The sequence below is a fragment of the Myotis yumanensis genome, unplaced genomic scaffold (genome assembly GCF_028538775.1).
Source record: "Myotis yumanensis isolate MYYU_CA2020_CCGP unplaced genomic scaffold, mMyoYum1.0.hap1 SCAF_11, whole genome shotgun sequence".
NCBI classification, from domain to species: Eukaryota; Metazoa; Chordata; class Mammalia; order Chiroptera; family Vespertilionidae; genus Myotis; species Myotis yumanensis.
Window position 1 is genome coordinate 16,739,882 of NW_027223762.1, and position 25,964 is coordinate 16,765,845.

At 38.5% G+C, this 25,964-nt stretch overlaps 1 long non-coding RNA gene across 1 annotated transcript; it reads right to left on the reverse strand.

Moving 5' to 3' along the window:
* Positions 1-243: 243 nt before the first annotated feature.
* Positions 244-3,054, reverse strand: LOC139019388 (uncharacterized). The gene is made up of 2 exons (XR_011473096.1): positions 2,677-3,054; positions 244-1,260 (listed from the first exon to the last, which is right to left on the reverse strand). It is a non-coding gene; the product is annotated as an uncharacterized lncRNA (long non-coding RNA).
* Positions 3,055-25,964: the final 22,910 nt, after the last annotated feature.

Below are 25,964 nucleotides of genomic sequence, written 5' to 3' on the forward strand. Positions count from 1 at the left end.
AAACAAGAATGGAGTAGTTTAAGTAAATTGACTACCTGGTCAACACTGTGTCCACAATTCACACCACTGGTTTAAAATAAAAATATCTGGAGAGCTATTTCAAAAACTGATGCTTGGACTCTGCACACCCTCTTCCAGCTTGTTAATTAAATTGGTCTAGAATTGGGAACTATTGATACAGGGGGGTCCGCGGGGGTGAGGCCGAACGGAGTCCTAACGAAGCATGCCCGACTCCGGGGACGGTTCAGTGACGCAAATCCAACTTTATTGTGTGAGTGCAGCAGTATATATAACATTCCAGACCAATCAGAAGTTTACAACATCCATAGGGCAACCAATAGTAGGAAAGACCAGGGTACTATGTGGGGGCTCCAGGGGGTCTTCTCAGGCGGGCGATGCCACTTCCTGGTGTGCCGAGGAAGCCTGTATAGGCGGAGTGTGCTCACGCCATTGCATCTGCCGCAGCACTGAGATAAATCTCCTGAGCTCTTCCCACATCTCCCCCTTCTTTTCTTATTAGCGCCTGCTGGACGTGTATGATCATGGCTTGCTGAGCACTTAGCTTATTGAACATGTTGTATAAACAGCGAAATAATACTATTCCTATGGCAAATCCTACTATCATGACTCCCAAGATGAGGAGGTTGGCTGGGTTTAACCAGGAGGTTAGACGGCTGAGGGCATCACTTAAGAAACTAAACTCAACGGGTTTCACTCGGGTATTACTGCATGAGGTGCTAGGTATATCCACCCTTGTCCCAGGGCAGTCCCATTATCTAGAGTCCACTTAAGGAGGTTAGGGCTACTGCTATCAGCCCATACTGTCCAGTTCTATGGCAATGAGACCGGTTCCGCTCCATCACAGGGTAAGTCCACAGAGCAGTCAGACACTTGGACAGCGGGGAATTGTAGGCTGTTGGCGCTGACAGGCATGAGCACCCTTGGATGAGGTATGGCCGCCCATACATGTTGTGCTCGCGCCTGAGAGTTCACTGTTATGAAGGCACACATTAATAGGAATAATGTCCCTTTTGACGCATTGCCTTCTGGTGCCATGCGTGCAGCTTGATCCTGTAGGTTCTTGAGGGCCTGTCGGTGTCTTGGTTGCCTCCGCTGTCAGGGCTGGTTGTCCTCTATGGTCAGGTCCTCCATTTCTTCTACCGGGGGTGATGGTGGTGGTGGTGACGGTCTACGGCTCATCGCTGGTGGTGCAGGGTTTGATGTTACGGGCAGGAATCCACGCGGGATTTTTCTCACCTTCTGGAAAAATACAAGCAGACCCTCTCCCTTGGGTTAAGAGTGGATCGGGGCCCTTCCAGGCTCCGGTTAGTGGATCTCTCCATCGGACCAAGGGGAGAGGTGTTGGTACGTCCCTGAGACCTCCCCAATGTTTGAAAATGGGAGGAAATGTTAGAATGCACTGTTATAAAGGAGCAGTGGAAGCCGGGGACCTGGATGGTTGGATAAGAAATAAGACACTGTGCTGGCTTAACTTCTTATTTGTATTGAACCTTAATTCTTGCTGTTTTTCTGAATATTCTGGTTTAGCTTAAGAAGTGTCCAGCTACCCTGTCCTGCCAGGCTTGGAGACTGAAACTTCACTTTCTTTCAACATTTCTCTTTTTCTTCTCATCACATACATAACCTTCACAAATTTTACACTTTCAAATTAGCCTTTAAACCTTCTTTCTATGTCCTTCAAAAATGCATAACCATGCCTCAGACCTTCCATTAAGTATTTCTCTTACTTTCAAGAAAGTATATATACTAAGAGCTGGTGAATTAAAACACATCTAGCAATCAATGTTTCAGTATTGTATGCTATTTTAAAATACTTAGATGTTTATCATTTAACCCAGCAATGCTTCATTTTGGAAAATTATGTATAGGTATATGAGGTTGGAGAAAATGCAGGGGAGGGAGGAAGCAGGTCGCACAGCCTGTTCCCAATTTAATTTAACTAGAACTTTAAACTTTTAGCTGGCAAGTTAAACATTCAGCATTTCTTTAGATTAATAAAAGTAGGTGCTTCCTTTCTCGTGTAATCTTAAGTATATTGTATTAGTCTAATTTAGTATTGGAAGGGTTAAAGAGAAGAAAACTGGACAGAGATAAGTTTGTCTGCCAGCAGCTAGGGTCCTCGCATACCTTAGATAAGCAAAAATCAACAAAGAACTCTCTCTCCCTGCTCTCCATGGCAACCTCCATGGCAACGGCCCCCCCCCCCCTTTTTCTTTTTTTTTTTTTTTTTACTTGGGGGCCGATGGGCAGTTAAACTTTTTGTTCGCTCTGCTAGGGGAGCGAGGGAGTGACTCCGGCAGGAAGCCTCCTGGTGAGACTTCCCTGCTTTCACCTCGCTAGAGGTTTTTTCTCTCTCAGTTTCAGCCTTCCTTGAGCTTTGAGAAACTTCTTTTGTCTTATCGAAAACAGCCCAGGAATCTGTGGGGGCAGAGGGCTCTGGAGGGGAATAGGGAGGTAAAGGGTCTTCTGTTCCCCCGCCCGCACCGCCGGTGGCGGAGAGCCAGGGGTTAAATGCTATTAGGATAGTCCAGAGCTTTTGTAGCTCCCTTTCTGTTACCTTTACTCGACTGCTCTGTAACAGCGCATGGAGTGCCCGAGCCTGAGGGGCTCGGACTGAGGGGGGAAGGTTACCCATTGTTACAGAGGTGCACTCACCCGACCTTAGGCTTGCCTGCCGACTTTCTTTTTGATCCGGGAATCCCTGTTCGTGGCGCCAGCTGATACAGGGGGGTCCGCGGGGGTGAGGCCGAACGGAGTCCTAAGGAAGCATGCCCGACTCCGGGGACGGTTCAGTGACGCAAATCCAACTTTATTGTGTGAGTGCAGCAGTATATATAACATTCCAGACCAATCAGAAGTTTACAACATCCATAGGGCAACCAATAGTAGGAAAGACCAGGGTACTATGTGGGGGCTCCAGGGGGTCTTCTCAGGCGGGCGATGCCACTTCCTGGTGTGCCGAGGAAGCCTGTATAGGCGGAGTGTGCTCACGCCATTGCATCTGCCGCAGCACTGAGATAAATCTCCTGAGCTCTTCCCACAAACTATCAAGGATATTTGAAAGTTACAAGTAATTTTAATGTGCAGCCAGGATGAAAAATCCTGGCCAATCTGAGACCTGCTGCACAATAGATTTTAACCTTAGCATCACCTCACTTTGTATTTCACGTCTGTTTCTGCTTCAGATAACTGTTTGCAATTATTAACTGTTCAATGAATTATCTTTCAGGAAATCCTGAAGATACTTACAGTAGGTATTCATTAAGTACTTGATTGTCAGGGACTTAAGAAAGTTGGCCCATTCTCACATTCCTTCCAAAAATATTCCTAAGGTTCTCATTAATGTGACACCATTCATTGACTGTCTAATGTGTGTTAGGCACTATATTAGGAGCAACAGACAAAACTGAATAAGCAAATTAGAAAGGGAGAACGATAGGTAAATAGGCAAACACAATAAAGTTGAATAAATACTTAAACACTTAGAGCTGTAACAAGACAAATGTGTCTTGTTAATCATGACTTAAGAAAAATCAGAGGGATGTTATTCAGGCATAGAATGAAGAAAATTCTGTCAGATGCTACAACATGGATGAACCTGATGACTAGCTAATAATTGAAGTAAGCCAGCCATTTGAGAACAAATAATGCATGATTCCACTTACATGAGGTATCTAAAGTAGTCCGACTCTTAAAAGCAGAGGCTAGAATGGTAGTAGCTAGGAGCTAGAGGGAGGAGAAGAGGGGTGTTGCTATTTAATATACATTCCAGTTATGAAAGATAAAAAGTCCTAGAGATCTGCTACACAACATTATGCTTGTAGTGAACAACCAGGTCCTGTACACTTAAACATTTGTGAAGAGGGTCTATCGCATCTTCTGTGTTTATTATTAAAAATAAAAACTGGAGGAGAAGGAGATAGCCATGGGAAAAGTCAGAGACAGAACCAGTCCAAGGAAAGAAAGCAATGTATTTAAAAAATGGAATCAGGAGAGAACCCTGGAGAAACACAGGTTCCATCTGCTGGGAGCTGAGAAAGCAGGCACAGGAGAAAAAAACTGGGCTCCTTAAACTTCGATAAGGAACTCAGACTTTACTCATAAATGCACAGCATTTACAAGTATTTAAGGAAAAGTCAACATAGTATTGGGATCACTGGTTTACAACACCATTTCAGTGATATCTTTTTTTTATTTTGTTTTATTGCTTAAAGTATTAGAAAGAATAGTACATATGTCTCCTCCCCCCCGGCCCCTTGACCTTTCCCCGGCTTTTAATCCTATGTGAAATTGTGATGTATCAACAGGTCAAATCCAAGGTGCTTTGCTGTATGCTGGAAAGGGCTGCCACTGATTTTTTTTCAGGCTGGACCGTTCCATGTTCACATGGAGAACAGATGGAAAAACTCTGATACAGAGGAATCATGAGCTGATTGTGTATCCAGTTTGTAATGAAAGTAACTTTTACTTGATTATCTGTAAATCTGCAAATTATCAGCCAATAGTATCCTACATATCTCTATGGTCTTCTGACCCAAGGTTGATGGTAGCTGATGCACGATGAAGCAATTACTGTAAAATATTTTCTAATAATTAGCATAACATTGACCTTGCTAATGATTAAGTACATTGAAAATGTCTTGTCTGATTTATGAGAATAATTAGCCTTCAGTCTATTTATAAATGTTTATGTTTTTATAGATTGTATATTAGTTTGTTCCAAAAAAATCTCATAGGAGTATTTATCAGATTTTATGACCCTTTATTCTAGACTTTTTATTTTTATGGACAGTTGATCAATTTTTAGTATGTACTACATAATATATGTAAGTATGTATATACACATATGTAAGCAAATATGTGATACTCACATTTAAAATTCACATTTGTGGGTTGATATGGCATTTAATTTTAGGGGCCACTTTTGAACTTAATGTTACATTGGTTTTTAAATGTATACAATGTTGTATCTCATTGGCAGGCACTTCAAAGTGCTGTAGATAAAACTGATGAGAAATTATCAGAAGAAAAGGCTAAACAGCATAAACATATTTATAGGGGAATTATGTGCATTACATATGTGTTTGCTGTGAGTGTGAATTTTAAGAGTTCAGTTATTTTCTGAAAATTAGATTGATAACATATACTTTACATTAATAAAGGCTATTGGGACAATTTGCAAAAGTTTCTTTCAAATCAAGTAAAATATCTTTTCTATAATGCATTTCAGACCTTTTTAAAAAATATATATTTTATTGATTTTTTACAGAGAGGAAGGGAGAGGGATAGAGAGTTAGAAACATCAATCAGCTGCCTCCTGCACACCCCCTACAGGGGATGTGCCCGAAACCAAGGTACATGCCCTTGACCAGAATCAAACCTGGGACCCTTCAGTCCGCAGGCGGGCACTCTATCCACTGAGCCAAACCGGTTAGGGCCATTTCAGACCTTTGGTTCTGGGTAATTGGAATAGTCACCACCTATACTCATTGCTAAGGAACATTCTGAAATTTCTGAGGTGGGAGACAGAGATTGAAAGAGAATTACAAAGAAGGGGGTGAAGAAAAAGAAGAAGGAGCTAATGGAGGGAAAGAAGAAGGAGAAAGGGAGGGATGGTGGGGGGGGTGCGGGGGGGGGGGCGGCGGGGGGGAGAAAAGATGGGTTAAGTGCTCAGCTTCTTAAACCAAATCAACAACAAAAGATTTTTAATGGTGCTGCCTCTACCTCATCAGGAGCTTCAATACATAAACAATTAAACTTAAAATGCTCATGCAAATTTCCCTAGAGAAACAGAATTCCAAACCCAATATGCCAAAAATAATAAAAATAGAACTTTGTCATTCAGTCAGCAAAGGCCCCAAAGGAAGTTAAAGAATCAGATGAACACATTGCTCTTGGCTGAGACCGAGTCTAATCACACTAATTACCTTTTTGAACACAGGCAAGGCTAGGTGGTAAAAGATTGGTGTAAGGCTGCTGGGCTCCAAGAGTGTGTCTACACAGGCCCCTGGAATCTGACATGGCTGAATGCTTTACTCCTTCCAATTGCTAAAGGCCATTTACATGACTGAATAGCATTGGAGACCCAGAATATATGTTTGGCCTCTTGCTGGATCATAGGACCATATGAAGCACAATGCTCATCATTTTTTTCTTTCTCAAAAATGACGCTGTGATTTAGATTTTTTTTTTTTATGAGATAAATGCTCTACCTTGGAAAATTTTGCCTTAACTGCTCACCTTGAATTGATTTTTTTTTTTTGCCTAAATGTTTTTATTTGAAACAAATAGATGCACCAAACAAGCACTTACTTTTCCCCATTCCAAATTAAAACAGAACATAAGAGGGGCATGCATCATTTGGCAAGACAGTTCCAATAGGTGAACATCCTTCTATTCACTATAGTTGGGTTAACGTTACTCATAAGCAGTCATTCTTACACAAAATATTAACCCAAAGTACTAATGTCACATAAAAGGAAGTGGTCTTAATTTCATTTATGGGGCAGTGTGTTCTATAAATGCCAAACGGTGGGAGAACACAAACACAACTCACTCTTTAAAAAAACAAAAAACTAAATAATTCAAAGTAGAATTTTCCATTCCCCCTTTCTGCTGTAATAAAAAGTAGTGCTGGGATCTGACACCCAGATTTGGTTTTTATCTGGGCCATTGTAAAGTCTGCCCATATGACTTGCACCATTAGGGTTATGGGTAATAGTCCATTCGCTGTGAAGAGGTATATCTATTCCTTCCTCCTCTTCTTGCCTTCATGCTCATGTTCCTTGGGTTAGCTGCTATCTGAGGGTCTTTTAGAGCCACCATACTGTTTGGCTTCTTCCAAAAACTTGCCCAAACCAAAAGGATCTTCCTCAAACTGAACTGGCCCTTCTCAACCTCTTTGCCTAGGGTTTGAACCAGAAAACTCCTTATCAGGAACAAATCTGTTGGTCTTTATTCTGGCTTGTAGGTCATCACTGTTATGCCCAGATTTCAAGATTCCCAAGAAACCACATCAGGGAGCCAGCCAATCCGATGCAAAAGCATAAGAATCTGTATTTCAAGCTAGCTTGAGACACATCGGCTAGCCAAGTGACCAAGAGACCGAACCCCGCCTAGAGACGGGTTTTAAAGGGGGGGGTTGGAGTAAGGGGAGGAGAAAGGACTGTGCTCTGCCGATTGGCCAGGCGCAAGTCGATGTCTTGTTCCTGGGTGTGGCTAGCAGAGTCTTAGACTTCCAGGAAGAACCTTCTTGCCAAGCAAGTGGCCAAGGTCATAGCCCTTACCCTGGGGCAAGGTGGGGAGGGTGTAGCCCTCGCCCTTTCAATCACCATATATGTCCTTATCCAGATTTTTACTGGGCCTGTAAATATTCTGGGCCACCTCTTTACCACCTCTCCTTGAAAAGCAAACTCTCCAGAAACGTAATGAGTTTGAATGTGTGCATGCAGGTTGTGGAGAGGTTAGTTCTTAAAGCATAGGAAGCAAGAGAAAGCAAATGAGCTAAACTAGGTCTTTATTTGCACTTATGTGGGTAATACAGATATACTCTGGTGTGTGTATATGTTACTTGTATGTTTGTAGCTTTTAAAATTTATATACAGGGGGAAATAACACATTAAAAATTACCCCAGAGTAAGGAGACTTTGACCTCTAGTCCTAATTCTATTACTAACCAATTATGATATATCTGATAGGATTTTAATGATAATAGAGCTTGGACTTGACCCTAGATCTTCTTATCACAGGCATAAAGCAGATTTATACTAATGGCTTGACAATTGTCTAACTCTGAAATGAGGGCTTAAAATCAGGGAACATACCTGTGGGCATCTGACTTAGAAAGAGTTCAGGTCTATAGCTATTCCTCACTTCATATGATCTCAGATAAGTCAGACAGTCTTGTTGAGCTCATTTGTTAATCTATAAAATGATGATAGCAAATATACTTCAAAGAATTGAGGTATATGGCTCATATAATTATGGCAATGGCTAGATATTGGAATACCAGTGTAAAAATACCCACAAGCATTCTGGCCGCCATCTTCTCCTATGGGACAGACTTTGGGTGGAATTACACAAACCGCCTTGCAGATTATACTGTAACACACAAGCAGCTGCTTCCTCTTTTTAACCATAACGTTGGCTTTGTCCATTGGTAATGTTGAAGACTAACAAAACAGAGATCACAATTTGCCCATTATGTGTCGTCTTATGGACCAGGAACCACTGTAAGAGTTTTATGTGTACGAACTATTTTTATCCTCACAACAACCTATAATATAGCTTCTATTATTTTCATTCTCATTTTACAGATGAACAAACTTCAACAAAAAGAGATATAACTTGCCCAAGGACGCACCAGCTCTCAAACAGTGAACTTAAATTCATGTAGTCTGGCTCACAGAAATCAAGACCTGAAGCCTTGGGTAACATATAATTCTACCTTACACGTTATTATTCCGTTTTAACCTGTGTATGCCTCCTATTTATAAACTGCTCACTCCTGGTAAACACCTTGGCTTTCAACATCTCATAGAGCTTATTTCAGCAGCTGTCTACTTGATCTCACTCCTCAGCTTCATTGTCCCTCCCACAATCAATTCACACAAAGCAACCAAGTTATCTTTTAAGAATCAGGTCTTCTGCACTCCAAAACATTTCTGAGTTCCCTGCAGTCTTTCAAATAAAGTCGGGATTTTAAAATCCAGTACTCAAAGCTCCTCTACATGTACTCAACCTATATTTTTCCCTTCGTCAAGTCAATCAAACTCTAGTTTCAAAATTGAATTGGTTAGAAATCCCTGAAAATGTCTTGAACTTTTTGAGTATTGGGTCTTGGATCACATCATAGAAATATCCTTTTTCAAACCCTGTTTCTACCACTCAGACCCTATCTCATTATTTCAATGTTATTATTACCATCGGATTTTCATGATCCCCTCAGCATGCAAGTTGTTTTCCATTCTCAAATAAAACTTTGGCACAAAGTTCTTGCTATAATAGTGTGCTTACAAGAAAGCCATGGTAGTTCTATATGTATATGCATGTATTTGTGTGTGTGTTCCAATAAGTCTTTTCCCTGTTTTTAAGGTTTATATCCCACACATTTTTGTACCATTCTTGATACATATCAATATTCTTGGATCAACTAATTATCAATAAGTATGTACTGAATGAGTAAATGAATGAATGACCACATCACTATGCTGGCATTGGTGGTTTTCTGGCAATATAATCTAAAATTGCCTGTCGATTTTACTGATTTCATAAGGATCTGTTAGCATATTGTTGAGGTATAAAAAATGTAAAAAGAGGAAAAGAGGCCTTGGAAAGCAGAGTAAACTAGAGTGGCATTTATCATCAATGGTTACTGTAAAAGCCACACATCTGCAGAGACATAGCCTTAGCTCAATTCTACCAAAACAGGGTTGGTATCTGAACCGACTTTAATAAGAACCGTAGCCATAAATTAATCAATCAACACAAATATAACACTAAAATGCAAATGCCAGGCATAATCCATAAGGCCACTGATCTTTAAGTGAAATCAGTCATTTGATAATCACTTGTCCAATTTCAAGAGAATGAAAATTCAGAATTGTGTGTCCTCTAAAAGAGCAAAAGTCTGAGAATAATCAAATATCTAATAATCTATATTAGGGCAGTGGTCGGAAAACTGCGGCCCCTTGAGTGTGGCGCGCAAGTACAGTGCGATTGAAACTTCGTGGCCACATTCAAGGGGCCAAAGAGCCGCATGTGGCTCGCGAGCCGCAGTTTGCCAACCACTGATCTAGGGATATGTTATATTTTACAGTATCTATTAAGGAGAATGTGTAAATGTATTTCTTTTTATACTCATAATATTTATAATAAAAATTTTTGTACAAATTTTTACAAAAAAGCAAACCAACGCCCACTCCATTGCATGCAGACAAGATGACAACACCTGAGAAATACAAAAGGAAACTCAGGAGGTGGCCCTTAACTGGCACCTGACAGCTTTGTTGTTTGGTTCTGAGCCCTTTGTGACAGACACTTTGTCTGCGGATGACAGCATTTTATCACCTTCATGAGATTAAAGCTCCCTTTCAAATAGTGGTCCCAACACTGCTCAAATATGTCAGCAGAGTAGAAAACTCAATAAAAATCCCTGAGGGTGAGATACCAATTAGGACTAAAGATGCCAAGATTTACCAGGGACAATGGGGAGACCACTGGGGCTATTTAAACAGCACAGATTCCTAAGCACTCATTGGGGTCTTTAAATTTTCTTGTTCTTCTGGGGGTGGGTGGGTGGGGATGGGTTCAGCATGGATGCATAACTCATCCTAGTGCACAGACTGAAACAAAACAGATAATGTATGACTCTGTTTTTATTGAATATTATTTCAAAAATCCCAACCAGGCTTAGAAAATTTATTTCTACTTATTTTACTGGGATATGTGTGTGTGTGTGTGTGTGTGTGTGCGCGTGCGCATGTGTGTGTATATATACTAGTATATTTGTATATCTACATATATAAAAGCCTAAGCGACCGAACAACCCAATGACTGGTCGACAGGTCGCTATGACATGCACTGACCACCAGAGGGCAGACACTCAAAACAGGAGCAGCCCCCTGGTGGTCAGTGCACTCCCACAGAGGGACTGCTGCTCAGCTGACCAACCCATCCAGGCAGTCCATCAGTGGAGCTGCAGCCACTCCCTCAGTAGTTCTGCAGGGCTGCAGTTCCTACCTCCAGAGAACATGCCAGGCACCAACGGACCAGTGCCTCCGGCATGATCTAGAGACAGTCTCCTGAAAGTCAGCGTGGGGCACCACAGTTGCTTCCCCTCCCCAGATGCTCCACAAGGAAGGAATGATATAAAAGGGGCCGCCAGGTGGCTCCTGACAACCCACAAACTTCAGCAGGATGGATTGGGATCCTGGGCTGGCAAGGGCTTCTCACTACCCACCGGGAGGGCTGATCGATCGCGTGCTGGCCCTCTCCGCCCCTGGGGCGGGTGACAGATGCAGGGCCCATGGCTCGCAAGCGCTGCTAAGGCGGCGTGAGCCTCTTCTGATCAGGACTGACTGGGCCTGAGCTTGCGGCAGGCACAGCGGGGCCAGGATGAGTGGGAGCCGCAGGCAGGAGCAGCAGGTGGCTTTGGACTGCAGGTTTCCACTCAATCCCTGCAGGCCACCCTGAGGGACCCCACCCATGCACAAATTTGTGCACCAAGCCTCTAATATATATTCATATATATGTATATATATTCATGTACAGTGTGTGTAGATACTCATAAACATATATGCATGTCTTCTCAAATATTAAAATTTCTTTCATCTTTTATGTTTCTCTTATTTCAGAATGTTATAAGGAAAAACAATTATATAATTATTACCTGTGGGTGAAATATATTTAATAATAATAATTACCTATTTTCTATGTTTTGATCTAGTTTAACAGATGATGTAGGCAGGAATGTAGAAGGCATATGAAGGAATCAGACCAATGGCAGGTCACTTCTCGTGGGAGGGAGGGAGGACAATCCCTGCAGCAAAGCATGCTGAAGTGGCAAAGCAAAGTCCAGTGAACACCTGGAATATTATCAGATAGTTCCGAGGACAGCAGAAGCACAGGCAGGGGTGACGGGACTAAAATCCAATATCATGTGTCTCCCAACTGAAAACAAATAAGATACACACACACACACACACACTTATGTATCTTGTAGTTTAAGATGAAAGAAACTAACACTGAACAAGTCCTCATTTATCTAATTTAATACTCAAACACAGTGAGAGTAAGATTTTACCATCCCAATTTTACAGATACTCTGGAACATGAAAAAATTTCCACAATTCATATAATTATATAATTTCTTAGACAGTGGACTAAAATTCTAAATGAAAAAATAACTCTCTCTCTCTCTCTCTCTCTCACACACACACACACACACACACACACACACACAACTTGTAAAATGGGACAAACATTAGTTGAGAAAATCAGAATTTAGCCAATCCTATCAGATTGATACTATGTGTTTCAAGATTTAAAATAAAATGCATTCACCCTGGCAGGTGGCTCAGTCATTTGGATTGTAATCTCAGACCCTAAAAAGGTTGTAGTTCTATTCCTGGTGAGTGTCTGTCTGGGAGGAAACCGATCAAACTGATCAATGTTTCTCTCTCTCTCTCTCTCTTTCCCTCTCTCTAAAAATCAACTGAAAATACATCCTTGGGTGAGAATTTAAAATATTAAAAGAAAAGAAAATACATTCAATATTAATTATCTAAATATAAATACACAGAATCTCTGCAAACTTCACATGAACTGGAACAAGAAGTTTAAAAGAAGAAAAGAGAGTTTTAATTGTCAGGAGCTTAGAAGGACTCAAGTGTGTAACGTATCTAGTAACACGTATTGAAATTTTGGCCGCATTAAGAGCAATACAACATCTGAAACAAAGGAGAAGTAACTCTGCTCTACATTTGATAAATCAATCATAACCTCATTTATTCTGTAAAGACCCATTTCGCATATTCATGAACAGATATCAAAGCTGGGACGTACTCTAAAGAGAGCCATAGAATATTGAAGGAACTAAAAATTGTAAGGCGGAGCAGTTAAAGAAACAGGAAATGTTAGGCATAGAAGAAAGAAGACTCAAGGCAATGTGATAATTCTATATTTGAAAGATAATCATATATAATTATTCAGGGAAATAATTTTTGTTCATATTAATAAGGGATAAAAATTCTTATTTTAAAATAATATAGATTAAAATAGCAGAATAAAAGTGTAAAACAAATAAAATACATATGGATATCTTTATCATTTTAGAAGAAAACAATGTCTTAAAACACAACATGAAAGGAAAGCACTACACAGAAAGGATAGAATAATAAATTTCACTACATAAAATTAATTAATACTAAAATTTTTATAGTCAAATTCCAAACAAGTGACAGATGGCAAGATGTCATTGATACTGCTTATCAGTGAGAAAGGGTAAATCTCCAAATGTTGACAGTACTTCCTTGAATCAATAAGAAAATATCATACAACTCAATATGAGCTATGTACATGGAATAGCATTTCACATAAGAGGAAAGTCATTTGGAAAATAAACACAGAAAGATGCTAACTTCCCTAGTAATCAGGCAAACCATGGAGAGATATTTTTCCACATCCATGTGTTTGAAAAATTTACAAATTGCCTATCACTGGTGACAATGTGAGAAACTCGCATAGACTGCTGGGGGAAATTTAGTTTGCTAGAGAAATTGGAAATTGTCAACATCCCTTAAAATGTCTCTAATAAATTTCATGCCCAGCAATTTTACGTCTAGGAGGCTTGGACACCAATGTTAGCAGCACCATTGTTAGCTTGAAACATAATGGAAAGCACCTAAGTGCACACTGACTGTGAAATGGATAGCTAAGACACGCTATAATCATGCAGTGAACTACTACAGTGTACGTTAAAATGAATACATGGACTTGATCAATATGTGTCAGCATTGATCATTACCAAAACAAGAACAAACCATAGTTGCAGAAATATATCTACAGTGTAAGAAAATTAACATTAAAAAACAAAGTGAAAGTCTGTTGTATGGATTCTTATGCATGTGTTAAAATGCATAAACATGAACTAAAATAATACACATCAAATTTATAATATCTTTCTTATATATAAATAAATAAAATTTCACCATTTCTATTGCCATTTTATGTTAAAATTAATTTGAAGCAAATACAAGTTTGTTAAGATTGGCTAATTCAGCCCTATCTGGTTTGGCTCAGTGGCTAGAACTGAGGGTCCCGGGTTTGATTCCAGTCAAGGGCACATGCCCAGGATGCAGGCTCAATCCTCAGTAGGAGATGTGCAGGAAGCAGCTGATGAGTGATATGCTCTCATCATTGATGTTTTTTTCTCTCTCTCTCCCTTCTCCATTCCTCTCTGAAATCAATAAAAAATATTTATTTAAAAAAATATTGGCTAATTCTGAGTGATGAATAAAGGATGTTTGCAATACTAGTTTGTAAGAATAGCTAAATGAAATCATTAATCCTATCTTAAAGATTTATAAGACACATTTATGTAGAATCTTTTTTTGCAAAAGTAGTTGAATTGGATGGCAAGTTAGTCTAAATTTCAAGTTTCCTACTAATTCTGAGAATATACAACCAAAATGTGGTGGCTTTTAAGATATCCTTTTAATTAAATATTTATTACGTTTTATTACCCAGCATTAATGACTTAAGATATTTAGCTTAACATTTAATTTTCTTTAAAAATTACAATTAAATTTGAATTCCAATATATTAAAGTTTCAAACAACTACAAACAATCTCGGCCTTTTTATTTTCAGCCACACCATGACTCTTAGATTCAGCTTCATCAACTGCCTCTGAATTTATGGGTCTCAAGGAGGTAACTGCATTGAGGTAGAATTGAGAATTTTGCATTTCAACATCTAAATATGGGCAAGCAATCAGACTCAGGATTACTTGTCTGTCACTCTTCGCTGATTTTATTTGCCTTTTCCTACTCTGAGCCCATTCAATTCCCCTATGAACATCCTTGGGAAATATTACTATAGCACCCAGTCAACCAAGAGAGCCTAAGTTACAAAGAGTTGGCCAGTTTTATTGATAGAGATGAAAGGCAGGGATCTGCATCAGTGATCATAACGTGAACAGTGTAGCTAGACTGAGGAACTTCCCCGGACGCATTTCTCAGATGGCCCAGGGAGAACTGTGGGATTTCTGAGGCTCAGTGGTAGAAAGAAAATGTCAGTTCAACTGCTGGGTGAAATGCAACAAAAGGGAGAAAAGGGTGGTTGAGGTGTTCTTTAAAATCTTTGAATATCTTTTACCCTTCTCATGCTGCTTGTGCAAGTTTTTCTACCTACGTCTACATGGGCAGAAATGAACAAAGAACAAATGAGAAAATATGCTGGTTAAAGAGCTGACTTTAAGGCACTGGACACAGTAAGCGTGGTGCAAGGGTCAGATGCCTGATGCTGCATCAGCACTGGGCCTGATAGAAAGCATAGAAGAGGGAGAGGGGGTGACACCTCTCATTCTAAAGGGAACTGGCTCATGTCCTTGGAAAGACTTGTGCAGCAATAAGGCAGGTGCAGGACACAGGCTACCAGCTCATCTTTAATTCATTCAATGTGAAAACAGTCTGACTATAAAAGGGAGTGAGCAAGCAAAACCCTAATATCAACAAAATGAGTGCCCTTGAAAGGAAAATAAAGTAGTGGATTCACTTTCTATTTTTTTTTCTTAATTGATATTTTTAGAGAGAGGAAGGGAGAGGGATAGAGAGATAGAAACATCGATGAGAGAGAAACATGGATCAGCTGCCTTCTGCTTTCCCCCTACTGGGGATTGATCCTGCAACCCAGGCATGTGCCCTGACTGAGAATAGAACTGTGACCTCTTGGTTCATAGGCCAATACTCAACCACTGAACTGCACTGGCTGGGCTTCACTTTCTATTTTTCCATATCCTTGTCTTAGTCACCAAATATCAACTGAGTAGTTATGCAGAAATATGGAAATTTCATCATATTCACATTTTATTACATAGAAATTTTTGTAGAGTTGTATCAGAATAGGATGCTTTTTTATGATTTGTACAGGGCTTCATTGTTACATGGCCAATAATTTGGAAATGTTGGAAAAGGTAGGTGCTATTATTGTTGTTCTAGAGAAGAAGCAGCTGAAAGTGCCATACAAGAGATGCTATATCCATTGATAGGGATCAAATGTGTATGTCCCCCCTTAATTCATATGTCAAAACTTTAATTCCCAATGTGATGTTGTTCGGAGGTGGGGCTTTCTGGGGGTAATTAGGTCATGAAGCTGGAGCCTCATGAATGGGATTAGCACCTGTTATGGTCTGTATGTTTGTGTCACTCCAAATTCACATGTTAAAATTGTAACCCCCAAAAGTATTAGTAGGTTGCTACTATGGTGAAGTGCTTAAATTATGAATGGGGAATCCTCATAAATAGGATTTGTTCCTTATAAAAGAGACCTCAGGGAGACCCCTATCCCCTTCTTCCATGTGTGGACATGGTGACCAGGAGGTCACCAGCAAACCAGGAAGACAGTATCACCAGAAATCTAATTGGCCAGCACCATGATCTTGAACTTCCCAGCCTCCAGAACTGAGAAAAATAAACATTTGTGGTTTAAGACACCCAGTTGATGGTACTCAGTCACATCATCCCCATGAAACAAACAAATTAGTAGTAAAGACTTATCTAGAATCTAGATTCTAGGCTTTTTCACTTTTATTATATTGAATTATTATTATTAATTTAAATGTTAAGAATTTGTCATTATCATAAAAAAATATTTACAAGGACCAGAGAGATAATATAAATGTCTACACTGATATGCAGAGGGGTAAGGGGCTTATATAAACAATTGGAGACTACTGGCTCCCAAAATTTGTTCAAACTATTTTTTCACCAATACATAAGCTAATCAAATCATATATACATGATTATACACACACACACACACACACACACACACACACACACACACATGATATCTATATATATAAAAGCCTAAGTGACCATTTGACCAGTAGCTATGATGCGCACTGACCACCAGGGGGCAGATGCTCAATGCACTGGCATCGAAACATGGAACAGACTGATGAATCTCAGAGAGAAGAGGGGAGGGGGGAGGGCAGAAAGAGATTAACCTAAGATCTTATATGCATACTAGAGGCCTGGTGCATGGATTCCTGCACTGGTGGGGTTCCTTGGCCTGGCCTGTGGGTATTGGGCTGAAACTGGCAGGCTGACATCCCTTGAGGGGTCCCGGATTATGAGGGTGCAGGCCGAGGGACACCACCATCACTGGTGCATGAATCCGTGCACCAGGCCTCTAGTTTTTATATAGTAATCCAAATAATATATGATTTATGAATTGTATTTGCTCTTCATATATTTTAGAAAATTAGACCTAAATCTGTGATGACCAAAATCAAATAAACATTATAATTAAATATATATATATCATGGACTTGACATACCAAAAAAAAGAAAGTTCTGTTAAAAAGATCTGGAGTCTTTGTACATTACAGTAACTTAAACATTCTTAATTGAATCTACATTTTAAAACAAATGTTTATTATGCATCTCTTATGGGCAATATGATCAAGGTATTCTTAGACCAAGAATAACCTGTGTGGTCTGTATTTGGAAATGTCAGTCTCAGGGTTCCTTACTATATAGTGATCTCATATTCCAAATGGAAACATGTTTGAGAATGAGGGGTGTTTTACTCTGGGACCACAGGTGTGACCCGAAAAGTATGGTTCCTGGTATCTAAATAGACCACTGGTATTATCTTGAAATGGCAACAGTTTTCCTCTTAAGTCTAGGAGCTAACAATGTTTAAATAGTCCTTTCTGCCTAGATGCTAGATTAATAGGGAAAATGAAGTCCTGTGGCAAGACTAAGAGTGTTGGGTGGCACCTTTGTCTTAATTCTAATGATTTCACTCATGTAAGTAGACTAAAGAAACCCTGTGCCTGATTTTTTTAGGCTGCATCAAAATTAGTTCTTTATGGAATATAATGAACAACATAAACTGATGAACAAAAACAGATCCAGAGACAGAGAGGCATCAATCAGACCATCAAACCTCAGAGGGAAGGTAGGGGAGGGTGGGGGTAAGGGGGAGAGATCAACCAAAGGACTTGCATGTATGCATATAAGCCTAACCAATGGACACAGATGATAGAGGGGTGAGGGCATAAGTGAGGAAGTGGGGGGGGGGGGCAATGGGGGAATAAGGACACACATGTAATACCTTAATCAATAAAGAAAAAAAATCTATTTAAAAAAATCAGTTCTTAAATTCAATAAGAAGCATATAAACATTTCTCCCAGCTGATTTTCTTAGGTACTTTAAACTCTTCATTATTTTCTTTATCAAGTGTCCATTGTCATTCTGACAACTTACAAAACATTCTGCATGGGTCCTGCTCAGTGGCTTGTTTCATTCCTTGTGAGCCCCAAATCATGTCTATCTCCATTTCATATATATTTTTTGATTCAGTGAGAAAACATTTCTTACCTTCCTGAGGATTTGAGCTAATATGTTTTCCAGATGCCTTATTACACTGTGAATGGCTTTCATTTAACACCTGAAGATAGTCTAGCAATACAATGCAAGGTCGAAAATTCTCTAACTCCATGTTCAGTCTAGATACAATTTCATGAAAATGCATATTAAATATCAATCTTTTGTTGTTCTAATGAAATTGACAGTCATAGATCATAAGTGGAAGTTGGATTATGTCTTTTGCAATACTATTTTATATTTTGAATAGTGCATCATTTCACAGTATGACAAAAATCCTATTATGACCTTTCAAAATCCAAGACAGCACATCATTGGGAATTACTGACACAGAATATACTCTTTAGCTTGTAAATTTGATTTAAGGATTCATTTTATTTCTATTTCCATGAGCTATGATACAACATTTAATGTTTGTATTCATTCACAACAGCCTAAATAGATTCGCTCTTAGTTTGTTCCTTTCAAAAAGACAATTTCAAGCAATCTAGGTTCACTTTTAGAATGGGACTGCATTTGCCTGATACTCTCCTTAACATATGTCTGGCTTATGACTTTGTAACTTTGTCAGTTTGGGAAAGAAAAAGTTGAAGGCAAGAATGCCTATTTTACTTTCTTTGATTTCATTTCTTTTTCCAACGGCATGTCATTGGGGTTCTTTTTTTACCCGATAAACACATTTCTTCATCAACAATAATTGCTAACCATTAAATTAGATTGTCTCCTTTTCATATTTGCTAGCTTTGAGGGGGAATATTGTAAACTTTCGGATTTGAAATATAAATGTCATGCTGAGCACTGAGAAAAAAATATTGTTTAATAAAGCCACTACATCATAATGCACCTTAATGTTGTGCAATTATGATCATTTTAAAACTTTAGACTTGCATACAAATAGAACATCTTTTCATTAAAGAAGAAAAGCTGAATATCATCTTAAAGCAGATGGCATTTTCCAATGCAGCCTTCTGAAGTTTCTATAGAGGCTTTAGATTTAGACAAGGCCTCAGGCAAGAATGCTACAAAGCAAATAGTATCACTTGAAAGGCCAATTTATATTCTAATATAAAGTTTATAGAGTTAGATTTCAAAAGCAGGTAGTAGAATAATCACGAATCGAGAGTATCATTTAAAAAATAATGTACGTTATGACCATTCTTGGTCTAAATGGAAAAAAGAAGAAAAAGTAGACCATGTTAGGAAATTTTGCATTCTGAATAGATTCAGTTTCTGTCCTGATTTACTGTGAGGAGGAATTGGCAATGGCTGCTGAATAGGAAAACAATATGTCCTCTGTTTTTATTTTTATTTATAGCATTTTCCTTTGACAGAACTGACGTCTGACCATTTATTACATAACAGATAAAACATGTGAAAATATTAACTAAAATTTTTCTCATTTATTTTGATGTTCTGTTCTCACATGAAGTCAGTAGAGAACATCCATAAATCCTTGCTGGCTCTACTGAAAGGGACAGGAGGCCTACATTAATAAGAAGGTTTTTCCAAAAGAAGATGATCATTCCATTGTATTCCTTGTGGTTAAATTTGTTTACATACATAATCACGCAGCCACCATGAAGTTTTCCTCAACCAGACCTTTTCTATACAAGTCCTATTTGTGTCATCTTTGGCATTACATATTACTGCCTTGCAGAGCTTTCAATTATCTAGGTATGCAACTAAGCACCAGCTTGCTTCCCTTCCCACCCCTCTATCCCAAGTCTGGCCAAGATAGTCTTTTTCCAGTGCTTCTAAGAAAAGATGAATATTTCCTCACATGCATTGCTGAGTCATTACTCAGTGTTTGCTCTACCCCCCCCCCCCCCCCCCCCCCCCCCCCCCCCAGCTCACAGTTCAGCTCTCGGTCACTTTTCACTTTGATGCTTAGTGCTTACTGAAACTTCTCGGCTTCAGTCCCCCTATTGGTTCTGGATTCTTAAAGACTAGCATCAAGAGCCAGGAGTAAATTAAGGAAGTAAATTAAAATATAGAACTGTATGATTCACATGATAGTTCCAATAGCCTAGATAAGAACATGTAGACACAATCAGCATTGTGCAGGGGATCTTTTTGGGCACACCTGAGGACATCCCTAGTGCCTTCAGAGTTTTTATTCCTCTGAGTGCCTCTTTCAAACCTTCGCCACATATTTTAGAAACTTCTACCTGCCACCTTAAGTGCTGGTCATGCAAATGACCCATCCATTTCCTACAGGGTAAGGCACTTGAAATGCAGTAATCACTATAACATATTTTGCAAACCTAACTGTTCAGTCTAGATTACTATCTGAGAAATCTGGGAGAACAGCTACTTATAGGCATTGCCATTTTAGGCATTTCTTCACAGTGAGGGGTATCACATATTTTTCTTGGTCACCCAATTGGGAATATTATTTCAAACAAGTGCACACATACACACACTCACACACATACATCTCAAAGACAGCACATTATTGCTCAGAAATAGTAAAAAAAGAAGATACTTTTCTAAACTTCATATCCTCCGATTAGTATATTAAACACAAGGCAGCTATGGTGAACATAAGTGGGCTGAAAATCAAGATATTAGACAGAACAGAATAAGATGTAGTGATAAAAAGAAGCATCAAAAATAGTTCCAAATGTACTAGCAATGTACTATCTGTTAAACCATTGGTTAAACTCAGAACCCAAATAAAGATAAGTTTTTTGGGAAAAATAAATGCCTAGATTTCAGCTGGGGCCAACTGAAATTAAGAGCCTAAAATTAGATTCAAAACAAAATGTAGACCTAATGTTGATAGAAGAGGGGTGGGGAATACATGGAGAGGTGGAAACTATTTACAGAAGGGATTATTCAAGTCATGAAAACAAGTGCTCTTAGGCATAGACAGTCTGTCTTTGTAATTTATCTTCGTTTTAAGAGTTTAATAAAGATGGAGCCACAAAAATGAAGTGCTGAAGAAATGATACAAGGTGTGACCTTTTTAATTTAAAGAATAATGAAATCACTTCTTTGTTTTCTTTCCTTTGATTCATATTATTTTATCTATTACATGGTATGTTTTTTTCCAGATACTTGGTGTGTGGTAGTTGTAGAACATACAAAAAAAACACAAAAATCCCTGCCCTAATAGTTTACATGTCCTCTTAATGAAACAAAAGAGATGAAATGTATAACCCTAAAATCAAAGAAAAGGTAGAAAGAAGGTAATAATCTACTCATACTTTTGTACTAGGTAGGGAAATCTGGCAATTCCATCTCTCAATTCTATCCTGATAACATCCTAAAAATGCTTAGACATGAAGTACATAGATCTCAATGGCAGAGTATCCAGTAACGTCCCTCAATAGATGCTCAGTGTATGATAAATAAAAATAGGGAGGCAAAAGTTGTGGATAGGCATTGTGGCTATTCTACTGAAGTAAAAAAAAAAAAAGAACTATTATTTTTATTTCCACTCATTTTCTATAACTGGTAGACAACATTTCATTAAACAGGAAAGCAAAAAACAGATATGATATTTTAGAAATAGTTGTTTTTTAAGCTATAAGTATAATGCAATAAAAATTTTCAAAATGTGGAGTGCCCTCAGCAGTCCCAGATCTGTCTCTTGCTTCAACAGTGTTTGGACAGAACAAACCCAGGGACACCCCTTCTTCCGGCTTCCGAACACCCTCCACTGTCTTATCCAGTCACCACCTTTGGAACCACCTCTGAGAACAGCCAACACACTGGTTTCTTTTTCTACCTTAACTCCTTATTGTCAAACAACCATGAGCTCCCAAATTCGTCAGAATGATTCCACCGACGTGGAGGCTGGGGTCAACCGCCTGGCCAACCTGCACCTGCCGGCCTCCCACACCTACCTCTCTCGGGGCTTCTATTTTAACCAGGATGATGTGGCCATGGAAGGCAGGGGCCACTTCTTCTGAGAATTGGCCAAGAAGAAGCTCCAGGCCTCTGAGCATCTCTTAAAGTTGCAAAACCAGCTTGGTGGCCGCCTTCTCTCCAAGACTTGCTGAAGCCCCCCAAGATGAGTGGGCAAAACTCAGGCACCAGAAAAGCCACCCTGGCCTTGGAGAGGAGCCCAAACCAGGCCCTTGGGGAGCTGCAGGCCCTGGTTCTACCCGCAGACCCTTAGCTCTCTGACTTCCTGCAGAACCACTTCCTGGGTGAGGAGGTGAAACATCAGGAAGATGGGCGACACTGGACTCACCTCCACAGGCTACCCATCCCCAGGCTGGGCTGGGCGGGTATCTCTTTGAAAGGCTCACCCTCAAGCATGACTAGGAGCCTTTGGAGACCAGAGGCCTATGAGGGGATCCTCTGCATCCCCCCTGGTGTCTGGCTTTTGCCTGAGCCTCTCCCTGAAACTATTAGCCATTCCTTTAACCACCCTGAAGCCCTCCCCCACTTATTGGGCCAAATGGAAACAATAAAGCTTTTGGCAGAAAAAAAATTCAAAATGTGTTTAATTTTATACATGATTTACTCCTTCAGAACACATTCTACTGTATTTTTAAAAAATGAAATTAATGGAAGCATCAAATATGTTTTTATTATGAATTTGGTTAAAATGACATGATTTTTAGAAAGCATACTTTTCATGATCTAGAAATCAAATATCTCTGTAGGGATTTTTAAGAGTGAAAAAATGCTGGGGATTATTTAGTTATTATAATTTTGCTTGATTTCTGAACTGGGTGTGGTTTTCTAAAAGGGGATTAGAGTGATAATAGAAAAGATAAAAAAAGTAATTTACTTCTTGATGAAAGACTAATGATTATTTGAAAATCTCATTTATGGTTTAGTTCAACTTGGGTTTAAGCAATTGATTGAGTGGAAATAGTTAAGCAATTCACTGAAAATAGTTAGGTATTAATCAGATATATATCATGTATATTTGAAACAAGCCATTTCATTCTTTCAGCAAAAATGTATTGGTTACCCAGTAGGTTTCTGGTAAATACTGAATATACACATGTTAGTGAGGCATGGTACCATGTTCAAGAAATGTAATGTATAAGGGAAGAGAGAGGCAAGCCAACAACCACAAATCACACCAGGAAAAGTGGAGGTACCAAGAGCTAGGAACTCAAGGGAAAGCATCCTAATCAACCGGAGGCAAAAAAAGTATAAAAAGATGTTTTCAGAGATCATTATTGTTTATTACTAACTCTACATATCATTAGCCAAATAATATCTAAGATCCATTCTATCTCTCAAAATCTAGAGTCTAAGATCATTGCAATACATTGTTTTTTTAAAAAAAAAATAAAAGAAAGTAGACAAAAAAGGCAAAGCAATCATTGTTTTCTTCAAAATCTTAGACGATCAATATCCTTCATGAGTAACTAAATAATTCCTCTTTTTAGCATGAAAATTATTTTGGGGAAATTTCTTAAATCTGCTTGTGGTACATGCTGGCTGAAAGAGATAATAAATTAATAGGGGGCAATTTCATTAAGGGGGTTATTGTGCCAGTGGCAAGATCCATTCTGGTTACTGCATTTTATATTGTTTTCTTATTAGAAAATATTTTGTTTGTTTTTTATTTTTTTGGTTACTATATGGTTTTTTTAGAGGATATTTTCATTGTTCTTAAGCCAAATTCTGAAAAAAATTAAAGAAGGATAACTAGTCTACAATATAATTTTTCAAAAAGAATAAAGTTCATTACTTTCACCCTATTGACTACTTAAAAATCAAACACAACACAACTGGACACAAAGAATGAGAATCAATTAGTTAACTTCTGTTCAACTCATCAGATTTTTAAAGTTATAGTAGTTTATTTTATTCACAACACCATAGTCACTTTGGGTCCCAGAAACTTAGACTGGAGGATGACAGAATTTCAAGGATGACAAGAAATACTTTTTATTGTTTTTCAGGCTACTCTAATGACCCAGCTTTCTTTAAATCTTTTCAGAAAAATGATATATTTTTCCCTTTTCATCTTTTCTATGTGGACCTCACTTTAATGTTCCCTGATTCCATTTTTTACCATCCAATATAATACAGCGAGGTCTTATATCAAATCACCTCTGGGGTGGTTGATCCTGCTAGTAGCAACTAATCCATAATTGCCGCTAACTCTAGATCCAATTTATTGTTACCAAGACAGAATAACACAGAATAAAAGTGAGAGGAATCTATACAGGAAACAACTTCTTTGGCTGGTTTCCTCAGAAAGAGGTAGTAGGCATGGCTGGTACCTAGAATTTTAAAAAGCCACTCTCCATGACAGAAAACTAAATATATTTTTTTCCTGGATTAAAAGTCATATAATCTGCATCTGTCATAGGAACATGTGAGATAAAGCCATAATTATACAATAGCCATTGTAAAGTAGAATAAAATTCAAATCTGACTTTCTTCTGCCTCATTGCTCATATCTTGTGAAAATAAAAAGAATATGATGACCTTAAATATTTTTTAAAACAAAAAAACAAATCTATGCACTCTCTGATTTGATGGTAATTGCCAAAATACTAGTATGTCTAAGGAAAAATATCCAATTCCATTACAGCAGCTAAATCGGTTTGGTTAGTAGTAGCCATTCCTCCCAAACACACACACACACACACACACACACACAAAGACAACAAACATTTTTAGCACTGATTTAAACTTAGAACATAATTTACTAATGACCAGAATTGAAATACTGAAATTCTAGGAAAGTCTGTACAAGGACCACAGAAATTGGTCTTCTTTTAAAAAAAATAAAAAATAAGCCCTTTCCAACTAGCTCAGTTGGTTAGAGCATCATCCTGATTGAATCCAGGTTGTGGATTCAATCCCTGGTCAGGGTCCAAAAAAAAAAAAGATAGTATTAAAGATATACATTTAACTGATTTCTTTCACTGATGTAGTAGAATCTTAAAATTTATGCTCATTTAGATGTTGCTGCTATTTGCTCATGCTTCCTATAGATTTTCAAATCTGGAAGAACACATAAAAAATATGAAAAAGGTGGAAATTCAGAGAAATGACATAAGGAGCTACTTTGCACAATTCCAGGTGGTTTTTGAAGAGACATTATTAGAATTAGATGCCATTCTTTAGATTGTACTCATTTATTTACAAGTTATTGGATACATATTTCCATATATTTTATAATTCCTGCTCCTCAACAAAGTACTGAACCAAAATTAGTTTATGAAGACTAAAGTCAACATCTAGATAAATGAGAAATAAAGAAGCGGATTATCATTTACAAAACCATATTAAGGCTTTTGCATGCCATAAAGAAAGTGTACAATGCTACTAGTAAAAAACGTCACAACCTAAGTGGTGTGATCACCTTGATAAGCAGAAAAAATAAATAGTGTTCTAGAGAAATGGATTTTCTCTCATTGTGTTTTTCTGTGGGCTAGTGCTGCTGTCAGCTATATTAGTTTAAGGTAATTGGTGATGTGTGCAGATAATTTCAGTGATAGGTAATTATCTCAATTTCTACAACATCTAAATTAGTGCATACTGCAATTAATCATACCCTGTGGCCATATAGTTACAAAATACATCATTTGATTGTCTGTGAAATGAAAACTGTTGATATAAGCATTCATACAGTAACTAGCAACCTCAGTGTGAGTTCCGTGGAGAGAAGAATGGAGAAGACCCTCAACTCTTAACGCAGCATGACTTGAGGTACACACTTCTCCCATCTAATCTTCAATTTGGTAGCTGCCATGTGTGAATAATGGTGTCTGTCTTTTCCAGTTAGCTCAGGGAAATCTCATTCAATTCTCAATGAGGCATAAAATGGATGAAATCTTTTTCTTTTTTTTTTTTTGGCAGGGGGCGGGGAGGAGGTGGGAATTAATACCCTGTAAA